Below are 19,512 nucleotides of genomic sequence, written 5' to 3'. Positions count from 1 at the left end.
TAATCCAATAAGTGGAAAACAATCTGTTTTTTGAAAAATGGACATTTGAACAAATATTTCATAAAATGAAAGATATACAAATGGCAAATAAGCATGTAGGAAACCAAAAAAAAAAAACAAAACAAAACTCAATGCCATGGAGGTGATTCGACTCATAGTGACCCCTCCTTGGGTTTCTGAGGCAGTATCTCTACAGAAGTAGATTGCCCAATCTTCCTTTCGAGGACTGGCTGTGGGTTTGATCTTCCAGGTTTTCTTGTTAGGAGTCAAAAGATGCTCAAAATTATTAGTCTTCAAAAAAAAAAAAAAAACACCCAATGTCATTGAGTCTATTGCAACTCATAGTGACCCTATAGTATAGGTAAACACAAATTATAATCATGAGATATCACTACATGGCCACTGTTGTTGTTTCTAGTTGCTGTGGAGTCAGCTCCAATGAATGGTGGCCTTATGTACAATTTGCCTGGTCGTGTGTCATCTTCATGAACACACCCACTAGAATGGCAAAATTTAAACATATTTATAATATCAAGTTTTGGAGAGGATGTGAAACAACTGGAATTCTCACACATTGTTGTTAAGAATGAAAAATGGTACAGCCTATATGGAGAAGTTTCTTAGAAAATTATATAATTGCCATATGACCAGAAAAGCTCAGTCCTGGGTTCCTGCCCAAGAGAAATTAAAACATATATTCACACAAACATTCATATGTGAATGCTCACAGCAGCTTTATTCCTAATAGCCATAACTGGAAAATAACTCAAATGTCCAACAGCTAATGAATGGCTAAACAAATTGTGGTATAGCCATATAGTAGAATACAGATATTGATGATGGTTACCTAACATGATTGATGTAACTGATGTCACTGAACTGTACATGTGAAAGATGTTGAATTGGCAAATACTGTGTTATCTCTATTTTTACAAGAAATTAAAAAAAACTACTTTAACCAAGACTACTCATTTCACAATGAAGTCGGATCAAATGTGGGTCCCTGGTAGGTGCACAATCAGGCCAAAACAGTTTACACACTGAGTGATTAAGAGGAGAGAAAATTATTTATTGCAAAGCAGCAATGCAAGAAGACAAGAGCCAGTACCCAAATCTGATTCCCCGAATGGAGGTCAGGATACAGTTTTGTAAACTTCAGAGGGGCTATATGCATTCATAAAAACCTCAGGTATTTGGGTGTCAATTGACTGAAAATTGGCTGAAGCTTCATTTGCCTTGGTTTAAAGGGACTGTCGATTTTTAATGCAATACACTTGCTCACCGGATGAATCACATAGGCTTCCTCTCATCCACTGATTGGGACTTGGGCAGAGGGGAGAATATCAGTTCCCAGCAATTTTTTTCCTGTTTGTCTCACTGCGCATGTCTGTGGGCCAAAGTTAATTTTTAAGTTGTCTCCTGAAACACATTAACATACTTATCACCTGTTCTAGGGGGATAACATGGAGAGGATGTGTGGATTGACCTTTCATTCTTTTCAGTTCTTAAGGAATTGAGTTATCATGCTTACTTATCTGTCTCCAACCTAGGTAACAGGATGTAGATTGAGCTTTGATTCATGAGGTATGTGTCTGCCTATCTGTCTTAACCAGGGTGGGGGTGATAGTTGAGCTTTCACTCTATTCAGTTCTTAAGGAACTGAATTATCATATTTACTTATCTGCCTTCAACTGGAGATGAAGGCTGAACTTTGATTTCACTCTGCTTCAACAACATGAATAATTGTACATGCGTTATTCTAAGTGAACAAAGCCAGGCACAATTGACTAAGTATTGAACGATTCCAAATATAAGAAATTCTAGAAAAAGCAAAACTGTAGAGGTAGAAAGCACATCAATGGTTGTGAGAGGCCAGGGCTAGGAAGAAGAAACTGATTGAAATGGGCATGAGGACATTTTGAGGATGGTGGATATGTTCTATTTTTTGACTATGGTAATGGCTATGCAACTATCTATATTTGTCAAAACTCATCAAATTGTACCCATAAATTAGATGAATTTATTATATGTAATTACACTTCCATGAAACTGATTTTTAAAAAAAGAAGTCAAGGAAGTATGCATCTGGAGTGGATATACAGTATAAGATTGAAAACCCCACCAGATAATTATTTTCCAAGGGAAGTCTCAGAAGATACATCATTTACCAAGGCCATAGGGAATATGCTGGAGAGAGAGGAGCCAGCATCACTGTACTCAATGGTGGCTCTCCTCTGCTGTTGTTGTTGTTGTTATGTGCCACTGAGTCGGACCCAACTCATAGCAACCCCTCCTTGGGTTTCCGAGGCAGTATCACTACTGAAGTAGATTGCTCAGCCTTCCTTCCAAGGAGTGGCTGGTGGGTTTGAACCACCAGCCTTCTGGTTAGCAGTCAAATGCCTTAGGCACTATGCTACCAGAGCTGGGTGGCACTAATGTGTGAAGCCAGGTGGCAGCACCTACCCATAAGGAGCTGGTGGATATGATTGCTGTAATGAGCAACAAGGTCAAGTGGCAAGGGATCAGTATTTGCAGAGAATTACAGTGATGGGTAATAGAACTCAGTATTCTCCAGGAGAGACTAGCTGGGCTGCCAATAATGGTACTATTCAACTTGGGCCATCAGAGGAAATCAAAGCTGGATGGTCAGGAAGCTGAGTGCAGTTGTACCACTAACTTGTCCTCATCCTTTGCCCAGTTTCCAGACCTGAGTAGGTTTTGAGTACTGGAACCCATTGATTGACCCACTAGGGGTCATTCTATATTTCTAAATAATATAATTGGCTTAGACATACATTGTTGTTGTTGTTGTTATTTACCATTGAGTCAGACCTGTCTCATAGTGACCCTTCCTTGGGTTTCCGAGGCAGTATCACTACGGAAGTAGATTGCCCAATCTTCTTTCCAAGGAGTGGCTAGTGGGTTTGAACCACCAGCCTTCTAATTAGCAGTCAAGTGCCTTAGGCACTGAATGCTATATAACATCCTTAGTGGGTGGAGTAAAAGATATCATAATACTGAAGGTCAAGTAGAGGCTTTGGAACTGTTTTTCCCCTCATCTACCTTTGACCAAGAGTAAATAATGAAAAATAAAACAAAAACCGTATAGCATCCTGGAGGGGAGGATGATGGAAATCAGTGCCATGCTAAGGATCTAAAGAACATAAGAGGTGATCCATTCCATTTAATTTAACAGTAAGACTCCTGAAGAAAACAGATGATACTGGTAGGTGAGAAACAAGCAAACAAAAACAAGTCACTGCCATCGAGTCGATTCCAACTCATAGTGACCCCGCATTGGGTTTCCAAGACTATAAACCCTTACAGGAGCAGACAACTGTCTCATCTTTCTTCCTTAGAGCAGTTGATAGTTCAAATTACCAACCTTCTGGTTAGTAGCCAAATGCCCTAAAAACTCCACCAGAGTTCCTCACTGGTGGATGGTAGTTTTCACAAACCCAACCAAGTTGTATGACCCTCTTCCCCCATCCAATTGCAACCACGGAGCTAAATGGGGTCTCTTTGATATAGCAGTTTAACCTGGATTTAGATACTTGATACAGGGTCACTGATTTGATGAATGTGTCCTTTTCTATTTGTGAGACAAAGAACTCAATTTGGCCTTTGTCTTAGGTTCTTGAAAGATGTTGTTGTTGTTGTTAATGTGCCATCAAGTCAGACCCCAATCATAGTGACCCCTCCTTGGGTTTCTGACGTGGTATCACTATGGAAGTAGATTGCCCCATCTTCCTTCTGAGGAGTGGCTGGTGGGTTTGAACTGCCAGCCTTCTGCTTAGCAGTCAAGTGCTTTAGGCACTATGCTACCAGATAGCTCTTAGAATTTCCTGAGCAATCAAGGTGTCTTTGTTTCCCAAAACAAGCAGGCAACCCTTGAAAACATGTGGAAATGATTGGGAGCCCATGAAGATCACTCCTATTCCACTTACCTCTGGAAGATGGGGGCATGATTTCAATCATGTATATTCAATTATATAATAAATCATGATTGTGCAATAAGGTCAATAAGTGGCCCTCAACACAGAAATAATTGGGGCTTCCTGAATTGGTGAAAGCATCTGTTCTCAGGAAGCCTTACATAGGCACCCCTCCCAGACATCACCCTAATACCCTGATGTGTTTTTTCATTTGTATCCTTTTGGGTTATAGTAACTGGGTAACTAAATGTAGATATTCTCCTTGAATTCTGTCAGCCTTTCTAGGAGATTAACAAACCTACAGAGGTAGTGAGCCAACAGTCTCAAGACCAGAGTCCTAACTTGTGAGCTCTGACTTAACTTGGGATAGCTAGGTCAGAAAAGGGCTGTGTGGGCAGCTGATTTGAAGGTGTGAGTCCTTCTAACTTATGAGCTCTGACCCAGTTCTGGGTAGCTGATTGTCAGAGAAATGCTGAATGAGCAGCTAGTCTAATGGATCATGTCCATATAACTTGTGATTCAGCTCTGGGTTGCTGCATTTGGTGAGAAAGAATGCTGTTTGAGTGGCTGGTGATAAAGATGGAAGTGGGGGAAGATGAGGACTGGATCCATTTCCAAGTGGGAATTGGATTCATGCTAATCCTTACTATACTGTTAGTAACATAGATGGAATTAGCCTTTTGTGCCCTTTATTTAGTGCACTATTTCTATCAAAATGGAAGATTAGGAGTAGTTCCCATTCACATGGAATGGACAGTCACATACACTCAAAATTTTACCAGAAGTTATTCTACCCTTTGTCATAATGAAGTCCAAAGTGATCTGGACTGATTAGACATCCCCCAGAACATCACACTAATAATGCTTTGGAGGATTTATTAAGATAAATGTGTTTCAGAAGGTGAGAGATATGCTAGGGGAAAAATGACCCAAGATTCAAGCATGTTCTATAGAGACTCTTTTATTAAGCTTTATACAGGACAAAGACAATTATCCATGATAAGGGAAATCATCAACATGTACACAGTACAGAGGCCAATTGGATTTTGCAGATTCATAGTTATTGGGTTAATTATATATAATAGAAAACAAAGGAAATCATCACAAAATCATGACTATTCATAAAATTTCCCAGTAATGTATCAGACAGTGTTTCACTGTTTCAATGCTATTCATAAGGTTTTCACTGGCCAATTCTTTGAGAAGTGGATGGCCTCTTCCTTCTTCTGAGTCTGTTTTAGTCCAGAAGCTCCTCTGAAACTTGTCCACCATGGGTAACCCTACTGGCATTTTGTAGCACCAGTGGCATAACCTTCAGCCTCACAGCAACATATAAGCCACCATAGGATGACAAACTGACAGACAAGCTCAACTCCCTTAGTTGTTCCTAATCCCTCTGTTCCTGTCTACGTCAGGCCCCAGCCTTAAAATAGAGCCACCTCCAAGCCAAAGCAGCCCCTGATCTCCAGCCCACATACCTCAGACCCCAGCCTTAAAATGTAGCCACCTCCAAGTGAAAAGCAGCCCCTGAGCCCAGTTCCACCTACCTCGGCCCCAGCCTTAATATAGATCCACCCCATAGAGAAACCACCTCAGAAACCCAAGGAATGTTCACTATAAGTCTAATCCACTCAATGGTGGTGAGTTTTGTGGAACGCCCTCCCAGTGAGGCTCCTCCTCATAGTGTTCAGACTCTCTTTCTGCCATGAGCAATAACTGCTTGTTTAACATGAACAATATGTGTTCCTGGTGGGGGACATTGACAATTTCTTTAATTTATCTATTGGTAATTCAAAATCAACTGACATATTGCATCAGGCAAATCTGTTGCAAAAGACCTCTTTAAAGTGTTAAAAAAGATGTCACTTTGGGCCTAACCCAAGCCATGGCATTTTCAGTCTCCTCTTATGCATGCATACAAAAGCTGTATAGTGAATTGTTGTTGTTGTTGTTGTTAAGTGCTGTCGAGTCGTTTCCGACTCATAGCAACCCCATGCACAGCAGAATGAATAAGGAAGTATAGTGAATAAGGAAGACCAAAGAAGAAATGATGCATTTGAATTATGGTGTCGGTGAAATCTAGGTTCTCTATGAGTCAGAATTGGCTAGATGGAAAAAAGTTTTTTATTTTTGTTTTTTATGTAGTACACATACTCTGGTAGCATAGTGCCTAGGGCACTTGATTGTTAACCAGAAGCCTGGCAGTTCAAACCCACCAGCCACTCCTTGGAAGGAAGATGGGGCAATCTACTTCCATAGTGATACCGCCTCAGAAACTCAAGGAGGGGTCGCTATGAGTCAGGGCCGATTTGATGGTACATAACAACAACAACAACAACACACACGCACATGTGCCCTTGTAAGCAATTTATCTTAGAACTACTTGTGGAGAGATGATAACTTAGTTTTTATTTGGCTAGAACATGTCTTGCCATTGGCTTGTATAGACATGAAACAGGTTTCTCTGAACTTGGGCTGAGCTGATCCCAGTATCTGTGCGTAAGCAGAGAAACCAATGACATGTCGAAAGCAAGCACATGTAAGTAGAATATGGGATGGAAAGGTCTCAGTGATGATGGTATGGCCTGTAATAGGGCATCAGATTCAATGTGGGGAGTCAAATTTTCCAACCTCCTACAAGCAAGACCTAGCGAAAGACTGAGTCATACTGCTTATACATATAATTCTTCGAATTCCTGAGGAAAACTTCAGGATGATAATGGTTTTGTACAAGATGACAAACAATCAGATTGGTCATATTTTATTTCTCAACCTAATTTCCTGTTCTTAGTTTAAAAGGTGCCTATGACTGATATTATTTCCATCAAATTCTCAGAACATGAAGCTTAGTTCCCTTGAGTTTTACATAAATCATATTTCATACTGTTACAAAAGTTGGTGAATTGCAATATGATTAACTAAATGTGAATGCCTTTTTTCATATTAACCTGTCACGATGAATTTTAAGTTATGACATCTAGCTAAGCTGCAGAACAATGATCTGACCACTGCTTTGATTTGGAGACAAATCCAAATATTGTATCTTCAGGAAGATGTCCACAATGAAGTCCTCATTAAAACTACAACTGTTAGAATGTAACTTATTCTCTCTAAAATTACAAGTACATCAAATTATACAGTGTTGGCATCCATATGTCATTTAAGAACTTTCAGTACTGAAAGCAGAAAATTCAACTCAGTGTGGCTTACACAATAATGTGGATTAACAAAGTTTAGAAGGAGATATGTTTTGATCAAGATCTTAGTTGTATCTCTTCATTCGGACTATATCCTTAGCTTGGCTGGGACTTCCTGGTTTCAAAGACAGCTGGCAAAGCAACTGTGGTTCTTTGTCCGTTTCCAGGGAGGAAAGTGTCATTTCTCACAATTATCAAACGACAGTTCCTGTCAACCCAACTCACTGATCATTGTTGCAAGGGGTGTGAGAATATGCTGACTGACTCTTCACCTGGAGCTGAGGTGGGTCAGTCTACTCAAGCATCATGGCTGCTACATTTTTATTACATGGCTACTAAGGACTAGACATAAGGTATTTCCTCAAAGTCAAATCAAAGTTCTGTTAGGAGAACAGAAGAAATAGATGTCAGGCTGTCCTGTCCATGACATTTAACTAATTCCCTATAGGAAGTGATATTCTATCCTACTTATAGGTGGCGCTATTGTGTTTAAAATATAGGCGTCGGTGTGAGGCTGTTGCAGTTCATATACTTGTTCCAGCAGTTACTAATCACTTTTATGTAAGTCATTTAACCTCTCCCTGCTGCGATTGTCATTGTAGAATGAAATTAGTAGAATCTTCCTTGTAGAGTTGCAATGAAGATTCAGTGTTGTTGTTGTTGTTGTTGTGTGCCATCAAGTCAGACCCGACTCATAGCGACCCCTCCTTGGGTTTCCGAGGCAGTATCACTACGGAAGTAGATTGCCCAACCTTCCTTCCGAGGAGTGGCTGGTGGGTTTGAACCGCCAGCCTTCTGGTTAGCAGTCAAGTGCCTTAGCCACTATGCTACCAGAGCTAGACTAATGCATATGAAGCACTCAGCATAGATCATGTGACTTTGTAAGTACTTGGAACAATATATTTGCAAGTGAAGTAGCCATTTGATGGACTCTATAAAGCATCACTTTTCTCTGCTTGGTATCTGCCTGTTGCCCAGGGTGCTCTGGAAGCTTCTTTTCCTCTTCTCAGGTCATTTATGTCAATCACCAGAATTCATTTCAGGAAGACCCAGTTCTTTGACCTAGTGACTGAAAACTGGTATGTACCATGATAGTGATGTGTTGTGATATATTGTGGTATAAATGTTCAAAAAAAGAAGCCCCACCACTTTTTCTGATGGGTTATTTCTGCCACAGTATGAATATCATTCTTAAATGGTTGAGAACAGGATATAGCAACATCTGACTGGGTGGCTATATGCTCCTGTTGGTAAAATCACCACACAAGGCCTGATAAACCCATACAGAACAGTAATGTTTTGATTATTTTCTAATTACTTCCTTTAGATTTTATGTGGCATAGTGCCTAAGGCATTTGACTGCTCACCAGAAGGCTAGTTATTCAAACTCACCAGCCACTCCTTGGAAAGAAGGTTGGGCAATCTACTTCCATAGTGATACTGCCTCGGAAACCTAAGGAGGGGTCACTATGAGTTATATTCAACTTGAGGATAGTGAGTTTGGTTTGGTTTTTATATATACCATGGGATCTTTGGTGGCATAGTGCCTAAGGTGTTTGACTGCTAACCAGAAGTCTGACAGTTCAAACGCACTAGACACTCCTTGGAAGGAAGGTTGGGCAATCTACTTCTGTAGTGATACTGCATTAGAACCCCAAGGAGGGGTCGCTATGAGTCGGATCCGACTTGCCGACAGTGATTTTGGTTTTTGGTTTATATGATTTCAAGAGCAGTCAAGGCAGAGAACCATTGGTCTAAATCATTGTTTCCCAAACTACAACGTGCATATAAATCTTGTTAACATGTATATCCTAATCCTGTAGGTCCAGAATGGGGCCTCAGAGTCTGTATTTCTAACTCACCTCTTACCAGAAAACAAACAAGCTCACTGCCTCAGAGTTGACTTGACTCATAGCAACCCCTCCTTGGGTTTCCAAGGCAGTATCTCTACAGAAGTAGGTTGCCCAATCTTTCTTCTAAGGAGTGGCTGGGGGGTTTGAACTGCTAGCCTTCTGATTAGTACTCAAATGCCTTAGGCACCACGCCACCAGAGATGATAACAATGCTGCTAGTTTCTGGACCACATTTTGAGTTTGTTGTTACTTGTTGCTGTGGCTCCAATTCCAACTCACTGTGACCCAATGTTTGCAGAATAGAACTAGTCCCTGGGGTTTTTAAGGCCATGACTTTTTGGAAGTAGATCACCACACCTGTCTTCTAAGGCATCTCTTGGTGGGTTCAAACTGTCAAACTTTCAGCTGGTAGTCGAGGGCCACCTGGGACTCACTGATTCTAAGATGCTTATTCCCTCCACATATCCCTTTCCCTTCATTTCTGGGAATAAAAGCTCTTAGAAAACATATCATTTTTCCCAGGAACTACTTTTTATCCTGAGGCCACAATCATCTTTACTCAAGAGAATAAAATGTTATTCCTTACACAAAGGGTTTTAAATTGCTCTACCTTTTCTATAGTAATTTTGACTTGTGCGAAAAATATACATCTCCTTACAGTACAAGATGTATTATGATTTGCCAGGAGAAAGAAGCTGTTAAAGTATTTAAAACAATGTGAACACCTTTAGAAATTTTGGGTATACCATATATATACTGCTCTGGGTAGTTCTTAAAGAAGATAATTTATGCATAACCAAAAGTCAAAAGGAATGCTTATCCAAGCTGTATTTGCTTAGATAGAAAAATATTAAAAATTGTTGATACTTCTGTCATTTGGATTTGAATCCCTAAACCAGCTCTAAACCAAACTGTCTTGTTCAGGTCATTTGGTCATACTTGGCTGGTAAGAGGGCTACTGGCTGTTCTATAGTTGTCCTTGACATAGGAAATAGGAGGCAGAAACTCCTGAAAAAATCTAAGACTTGCCCAGACTTGCTCCAAGGATATTTACTTAGGTGGTATGCTCAAAAAAACTTACTGCCATCCAGTCGATTCTGATTCATAGCAACCCCCACCAGGTTTCTAAGGCTGTAAATCTTTACAGAAGCAGATTGCCATATCTTTCTTTTGCAGAGTGGTTGGTGGGTTCAAACTGCGTGGAACTTTTGGTTAGCAGCTGAATACCTTAGCCACTGCAATCCCAGAGCTCCTTTAGTGGTGTGCTAAATCCACTGCCATTGAGTCACTTCTAAGTCATAGTGACCCTCATGGTTTCCAAGGCTATAAGTCTTCATGCATGTAGATTGTTTAACCTTCTTCCCGAGAAGCACTGGTAGGTTTGAACCACTGACCTTGTGGTTAGCAGCCAAATGTCTTACTCACTACACCACCAGAGCTCCTTTAGTGCTATTGCTAGGACATCTTTATACCAACAATTATGAAGATGGCACAGAACAGGGCAAAATTTTGTTCTGTTATACATGGAGTTGCCATGGATCAGAACTGACTTAATAGCAAATAACAAGGACATCCTTGGAAGGAGATAGCCAGGCTATTGACTATCCATTTATTATACTTGATTTTTGTCTTTTCTATTTATTTAATTTAGCTTGGCATAGAAGACAGAACCAGTGACTTTTGAATTGGGCACATCTGCACTTTAAATCTTAACCCTTCCCCTTTGCTACCATTAAGGGTGGGTCAGGATACTTTTTAAATTTTTTTTTCTGTCTGCATTAGTTTATTTGCATGGATATGTGTTTATTATGACCTCTGAGATGGTTGGTTCAAAGAGTGATTCAGTAGCTTTAGCATGTATGTCATTAAGGCCCTTCTGACCTTATCACATTGACATTATCTTTTTTTCATGATTACAAAATGGCTATGCTAACTCCAGGTATCACACTTTCACAGGGAAATGTCCTTAGTAGAAAGAGAACAGAAATCTATCATATGTCTGTCTCTATCTCAGGAAGAAGGAGCTCTGATAGCATAGTGCCTAAGGCACTTGACTGCTGACCAGAAGGCTGGCTGTTCAAACCCACCAGCCACTCCTCAGAAGGAAGATGGGGCAATCTATTTCCGTAGTGATACTGCCTCGGAAACCCAAGGAGGGGTTGCTATGAGTCGGGTCTGACTTGACATAACAACAACAACATCTCTGGAAGAAAGTACTTCCTTGGAGCCTCCCTAATAGACCTCCTTTTCATTGACCATTGACGAGACATCACATGCTAACCCATAAACCAACCTTTAGCAAAAGAGAATGGGATTATCATGATAGATTTAGACTAATCATGATTCATACATGAGGGAAAAATTTACAGTGTCATTGGAGAGTATATGGTCAAATCAGATTCTCTTAGTAGGGAAAAATAGGGCAAGTTATTGGATTGACATTACTTTGAAGACTGAGTGCTTGCCCAAGCCATGGTATTCTCAATCACCTCATATGCATGTGAAAGCTGGACAATGGCTAAGGAAGACCAAAGAAGAATTGAAGCATTTGAATTGTGGTGTTGGCAAAGAATATTGAAAATACCATGGACTGGCAGAAGAACAAACAAATCTTGGAAGACGAAAAGCTGGAATGATCCCTATAAGTGAGAATGGCCATCCTTCATCTCTCATGCTTTGGTCATGGTATCAGAAGGGACCAGTCCCTTGAGAAGGATATCATGCTTGGTAAAGTAGAGGATCAGTGAAAAAAGGAAGACCTTCAACAAAATGGATTGACATAGTGGTTGCAGTAATGAACTCAAGCATAGAAATGATTGTGAAGATGGTACAGGACTGGGCAGTATTTCATTCTGTTTATACACAGGGTCATTTGATGCAGAATTGACTCAATAGTAACTAACAATGTAACACTGGATTGAAATGTCCTTCTTCCCTGCTCAGATCTTTATATTAGACAACTCACATTGGCCCATGAGGGAACTGCTATAGACTTTTTACCCTCAAACTGATTTATTTTTTTTACATGAGAATGTCTGCAGCTTGCATAATGGAGATTTTGTTCCTGGTAACAAGAGTGATCCCCATTTTGACACCATTAAGAAACCAAAACCAAATCCACTACCATCAAGTTGATTTTGACTCATAGTGACCCCCATTGGGTTTCCAAGGTGGTAAATCTTTATGGAAGTAGATTGTCCCATCTTCTTTCCATGGAGGGTTTGAACCACCAACTTTTTGGTTAGCAGCCAAATGCTTTAGGTACTAATCCACCAGAGCTCCTTTTGACACCATTAGAAGCTTTTAAAAAACATTTAGTGTAGCAATTGAGAAGCATATGATCTCTGTCTCTCTGTTCAAAATCTAAGGCTAAAAAAATAAATTTGATTATTTATAAGGAAGCATCTAAGTTAAGGTAAATTAAGTCTCTCTCAGAGTGCAAAGAGGACAAATTTTGCTACCCTTCTATTAACAAGTGCTTCAATTAAGATTACACCAAGAAAACCCTACTGGGAAGTTCTCTCTGTAATATATAGAGTCACCATGAGTTGGAATCAACTTGATGGCAACTACCAACAATAATATTAAAATGTCATGGACATTTGCAGCTTCCACCAATACTGTATTAGAAGGTCTTCTCTGGAGGTGGTCGTATCTTATTTGTCTCAGTGTTCCAAGAAGCTTATATACTTCCTGGTTCATAATAGATGTCTCATAAATGTTGTATTGAAAATAATCTGAAAATGTACTGTTTTACCCACAGTTACTTGACAATGTTACAAGGCAATGTTCTTGTTTTGGCATTAATGAATACCTCTTAATTTTTCTGTTACCATACTTTGGGTAACCTGGCATTGATTTTCCAGCTGGTTGAAAATCAAGGATATACAGAGTATATATGGGAATTAAGTTGCTTTCTTGACATGAAGACTTTTATTAATCCCAAACTTGTTGGTTCACAACTGTCCCAGAGTCTATAGCTGAGGGATACTTGTTATGATGAAGAGTCACTATTCATGTCCCAGGCCTCACTGATGCCTATGCCTGATTCAGAGTAAGACATGAGGGCACAGGAGTCACTATAACTTGTTTGGCTGGTTATCATGAGCTGATTGATTAACTTTGATAGTGGATCCATTTCTCAGTTTGAAAAAGACAGAATTGATGTGTATGGATGTATACTAGGAATTTCTTGAAAATGAAATACTTAAAGATATTTGAGAAAAGACTGAAGGAAGTGAGAATCAAGAATAGTTACCAATAAGGAACTTTAGAATGTGATTTTCTGGAAGGCAGGGACATATGACTTCTCTATCCTCTGTCTTTGTGGGCACTGTTCTCAAGGGAACTGCCAGAGATTCTCTCTGAAACACAAATACCACAGGCTGGAAGGAAATTTACCATCAGTACTTCCAGGTGGTCATCCTGACCTAGCTTTCTTAGCAGGAAGCAGCTCTGTAAGATTTGGACATTCTGGGAGGACCTGGCTTCAGGGAGCCAAAGGAACCCCCCCTTTTTTTCCCTACCAGTCAGTCTAAGTCTAGGTAGCTCTTGAAATCTTCCCTGAATGGAAACCCAAAGCACGAACTTCCTTATCCAAGCCTCTTTATGACTAGGAGTTCCTTGGACTTGAAGTAGACATTTTGGGAATAATACGGAGTCAGAGTACAGTGCCAAAGAGCTCAGATTCTGGAGCCACACTTTTAAGGTTCAAATCTCAACTTTGTCATTGTGAGCTCAGTGACCTCAGTTGAGTTGCCACACCTCTTTTTGTATCATTGCCTCACTTTCCTCATTTCCAATTCAGTCCTGTACCAACTTAGCAATTCTAGGTGGGCCTGGACACCAGTAGTATCAACTTAGAAATTTGCTATGCTTCACTAATAGGGGACAAAATATTCTGCGTAACTAATAGATTCTGGTCACATTTTGTAGCAACATTTTTATTTTTAGTTTTCTGAATTATTTTCCATATTATTTCTTTTGTTTTTGTTTAAATTTTAAGTGGATTTTATTTTTCAGAGCAGTTTTAGGTTTAGAAAAATTGTGTGTAAAGAACAGAGAGTCCTCATATATCACCTCTTCCTCCTCCATATAGTTTCTCCTATTTTTAACATCTTCGCTTCTTGTGGTGGGAGCTCTGGTAGCCTAGTGCCTAAGGCACTTGACTGCTAACCAGAAGGCTGGTGGTTCAAATCCACCAGCCACTCCTCAGAAGGAAGATGGCGCAATCTACTTCTGTAGTGATACTGCCTCGGAAACCCAAGGAGGGGCCGCTATGAGTCGGGTCCGACTCGATGGCACATAACAAAAACAACAACACATTCTTGTGGTACATTTTGTCTATGGCAATATCTTGTCTTAATTTTTTTTTAATCCTTAAATAAAAATGTAAGTTCAAAGACTGAAAATTTATCAATTTCTTTATATATTCAATACAGAAGTGCTACTATTATGGTAAATGTAAAAAGAGCTGTTTTCAGTATTAAAAAAAAATCCATCGAGTGGCAAGTCTTTCACAATGCCAGAACAAATAGCCAACAAAGGCAACCAAAAAGCCCTTAGTATCAGGAGAGTTACATTTTAAAGTTGATTTCATTACTCTCAGTGCCCTGATTTGATTGGTTTATAACATAATCTCTGTAGCTACCATTTATATAGTTTTAGAATGCTAGGACGTCATCATTGCCTTTCATTTTAAGGAGGATTCACTCTAGGATTATTACAGGCTTAACCAAAGGCAGAGGTTGTGGTATGGAGGAATGACTCCTATTCAGAGAATTATGAAAACTCATGAACAGGTCATATGTACCTATTTATTTAGTTAGTTAGTTAACCAATGAAATACCCAGTTGGAATTCTGGTGGTTAGAAACCAGTATGATATCAGCTAAGTGTTAGTGAAACACAGCAGTGTGTCTTAGTCTAAAACATAATTTTTGGTTGTTTTTCTGGTTACTAAAAAGCTGCCTTTACATCGCATGGACACAGCTTCTTGGAGACCACTTATGAATGGTTTCAGCAGCACAGTGGGTTTGGATCAGGTACATAGTGCTGCTGACTCAGAAACTACCTGGGATGAAGCACTGACACGCCTACCTGGTATGTGACCTCAAGCTGATTGCCTAATTCCTTGACCACTCTAAGAATCCACTTCCTTCTTTGGAAAAGAGTACCTATATCATTATGTTGCTCTGAGCATAAAATATGAGAATGTATATAAAGTGCTTAGCCCAGAGGCTGTACAGTAAGAACTCACTATATTTTACCTACCGCTACTTTTAGCACCATTTTTATTACCAATTACTTTTTACTACCATTTGCCACTTTGACTTTGCATAAGTAAATACCATAATGATGAAAAGAAAGCTCTTTCTGACTAGTACCTAGACTTACTTTATGACAGGAATTCTGATGTGTGTTTCCGTTAAATAATTTGAATACTGGTGGGACCAGAAACTTCTGGAATTGTGTATCCACCCTAATTCTGTCAGAACCTGTGATTCAGGTTGAGATTAGCTGCCTTCTTCTTATATTGTTGTCATCTAATGAGAAGGCCACCATTGTTTTCCTTGACAGGTCAAGGAGCTATTAAGAAAGCTCTTCATGTCTTAATGAGTGAGAACAAATTATTGGAAGGAGGAAATGACTTGCCTGAGGTCACATAGAACAAAATTTCTTCAGAGTCACTTGGACTGTCACAATAACCACCGTCCTTTATTGAGCATTTATTAAATGTTGATACCCAGTTCAGAATATTACATACTTTATCTTACCTAATTCTCATTACAAACTTTTGGAAAGGGACTTTTATTATCTTGTTTCCATATGAGAAAGATAAAGAAAACAGATACATGGTTTGTCCAACTCCTCACAACTCCTAAGAGCCAGTGTGTACTTTGAACACTATCTATACTGGATGCAAAAAACTGATGTCTGAAAATTGTCCCCCTGAGATCTTATGATGCACATATTGTTAAGAAAGGACTAACTACTGCTGAATTTTTACTTTTTCTTTATTTGCAGATGGTCATTTCCTTCTATGAGCCCATTAGCTAAATTTTCTCAGTCTCCTACCTGTTGAAACTGTGGCTGACCTCAGGGGGAAGCCAGTTGGGCTTGGTTCATTACAATTTTAGTTTTCCAATTTTAGGAAACTATGGATCAACCCCAAAAGCTGGACTATATGAAGAAGAACGTGTCATCAGGATTGGAGGAAAACTCATTAATAACCTGTGATATGCAGATGACACAACTTTGCTGAATGTGAAAAAGATTTGAAGCACTTACTAATGAAGATCAAAGACTGCAGTCTTCAGTATGGATGACACTTTAACACAGAGAAAACAAAAATCCTCACAACTGAGCCAATAAGCAACATCATGATAAATAGAGAAAAGATTGAAGTTGTCATGAATTTAATTTTACACAATTAATGCCTATTGAAAGCAGCAGTCAAGAAATCTAATGACATATTTCTTTGGACAAATCTTCTGCAAAAGACCTCTTTAATGTGTTAAAAAGCAAAGATGTCACTTTGAAGACTAAAGTGCCCCTTACCCCATGTTATTATGTTATCAGTAACCTCATATGCTTGTGAGAGCTGGATAATGAATAAAGAAGACACAGAAAAATTGATGCTTTTGAAGAACAAACACATCTGTCTTGAAGAAAGAACAGCTAGAATGCTCCTAAACAGCGAGAACGGCCAGACTTTGTACTTTGGTCATGTTGTCAGAAAGGACAAGTTCCTGGAGAAAGATATCGTGTTTAGTAAATAAAGTAGAGGGTCAGCATAGAAGGATTTACATGGTGGCTCTGATGATGGGCTCAAGCACGACAACGATTGTGAGGATGGTGGAGGACCAGGCAGTACTTTGTTCTTTTGTACATAGATAGAGTCACTCTGAGCCAGAACTGACTCAATGGCACCTAGTAGCAACAATGTGGATCAGTTATGATCTCCACCCAAAATGTCATATACTGAGACTTTGATAACCTTAGTCTACAGGATTTTCCAACAGACAATAATAATAATAATAATAATAAAATTGTTCCTTTTTGCATAGATATTTAGAGATTTGTAAGAGATGAATTTTGTTTTGTGATTCGATTGGGAAATAGGGAGCAACAAGACAAAATATGACTGTAGCCAGAAATAATCTAAAGGGAGCCTGGGATTCTGAAGGGAGTCTTCTGCCATCACCTTGAACCAGTGTTTCTGTTACTGTTTGTTTCCTGGTATGTTAATTATGGTTCTGCAGAATCGTATGTCAGTCAGGTAAGTTTATGAAAATCTGTGTAACACTAAGTTAAACAAGTCTCTTCAGAGACTTTATTTCATGATGTTTGTGGAGAGTTGCCAATTCAAGTAACTTAAAAAACTATAGAATAATTTTTTAAATGGAATATCAAGACTACTTTCCTGAGGAACATATTTTGCAAAATGCTGATAAAAATAGTTAAGAGTATTTTCAGTGGTTCAAATCTAGACTCCATCACTTAGGTGCTGGGTGACTTTGGGAAATTTATTTACATATTCTGTACCTCTAATTCTTCAGCAGTTAAAATCAGTATAATAATGACATCCATTTAATAAGATTTTGTGAATGTGGGCATGGTAAGCATTCCATAAATATTAACTGTTATCTTTGAGAGGGATACTTGAGTATTTAATTTCTGGGTTAGTTTCCTCACCCTCATGTAATTTAATATCATTTCTTTTTACATGATCATCTCCACATCTGGGGTGGGAAGAAAAAACAACCCCAAAACAAGAACAAAGAAACAAACCTTGATCTTGTCTTTGCATTTGGCCATGACCAAGAATATTGTTGACCTAATGATGAAGTTTAAAATAACATGGAATTATGTAATCGTTTAGGGCAGCAAGAATTTCCTTATATGGTAAGAGAGGTCTATGTGGCTCCACGCCTAGCCTATGGGTAGCACAAACTGTGAATCTATAACTGTAAGGTTTCAGAACCTGGGGATTTCTCAGTTGGGGCTTGTCTTAATTTCTTAGTGCTGCTATGACATAAATATTACACTTGGGTAGCTTTAAAGAACAGAAATTTATTTTCTCACAGTTTGAGAGACTAGAAATCTCAATTCTGTGGGAAGACTATATCTCTCTTTCCCTCTCCTTTTCTATCTCTCTACCCTCGGAGAAAATCTATGTCTCTTCTAGCATTCCTAAGTTCCTTGTTGATCTTCATATGGCCTCTATCTTTCCCTATTCGTGCTCATGTGTCTCTGTGCCTCTGTGTCTATGAGGCTCTTTGTACCTCAGAAGTGATTATGTTTAGGACACACCTTATATATATAGGACCTCATTAGCATAACAAAGAATATATTTTTTCCAAACAATTATATCCACAGGTATAGGGTTAGGATTCCAACACATATTTTGGGGGAACACATTCAGTTTATAAAAGAGCTCAAATTTCTTTTTCTCCATTAGAGGGCCCTCTACTAGGCCTACTTATGTAGGTAAACATTAAAGCTCTACTTTCTCAGTTTCTGCTTCCTCTGAGAACTCTTTAAGAGAAAATCTAGACACTTCAGTTTTGAGACACAGAAATGATGCTTTGTCAGTTTTAGAAAAGAAGGCAATTAAAGGATATCAAACAGTTGGTAAAAGTGTTAGGCGTAGCGGTAAAAGTAATGATGAGCTAGACAAGGCCTATAAATAGCTCTCACTTCTTTTTTTCTCATTCCAGAAGTCACCTCTATAGATTCTACTGCTTTCTCTGAAGGACTGTTTGACTCTGGATGGACTGCAAACCTTCCTTATCAAACTAGTTTTCCTTCAAAATCATCTTCATAGTTTTAAAAGCATCTCCTTTCCAGATGGTCCATGCAATTACAATTCAACAAGCATCAGTAGTCTGACCAGGAGAGGGGGCTATATGGTGGTATTATTGTACAAAAAAGGGATATATTGTTCAAGTAGGAGAGAGAGCTCACCAAGTCCTGCTTCCTGATACATGGAGAAAGGTGAAGAAATCTACCCTGGGAGATGTAGATTAGGCATCAAATGGCATAGTGCCTAAGGCATTTAACTGCTAACCAGAAGGTTGACGGTTCACACCCACCAGCCACTCCTTGGAAGAAAGATTGGGCAATCTACCTCCATAGTGATACCACCTTGGAAACCCAAGGAGGGGTTGCTGTGAGTCAGAATTGACTTGATGGCAGTGAGTTTGTTTTTTTGGTGCATATGTATTTATAATTATATATATATCAAACAGGTAGTATATATAACACCAGCCTAGAACAGTCTAATCAAGTAGGTAAGTCTAATTAATTACCTAAGGTACTCAAAGTGAGAATGGAAAAAGAGTGGGAATAATATAAATTGCAACTTTATTAAAAACTACCTGCCATAAGTCACAATTAACTTGATGGCAACTAACAACAAATATAGATGGTGAAGATCTCAAATTATATTTTATTAAAAAAAGGTAATTGAAAAGATTTAGAGACAGCTTGTTTTTATGAGGAAAATATTAGAAATGGAAGGGCT

Source organism: Orycteropus afer, unplaced genomic scaffold, assembly GCF_000298275.1.
Source record: "Orycteropus afer afer isolate SDZICR_OR568_19922 unplaced genomic scaffold, OryAfe1.0 scaffold00505, whole genome shotgun sequence".
NCBI lineage: Eukaryota > Metazoa > Chordata > Mammalia > Tubulidentata > Orycteropodidae > Orycteropus > Orycteropus afer.
This window is presented reverse-complemented; position numbering follows the sequence as displayed.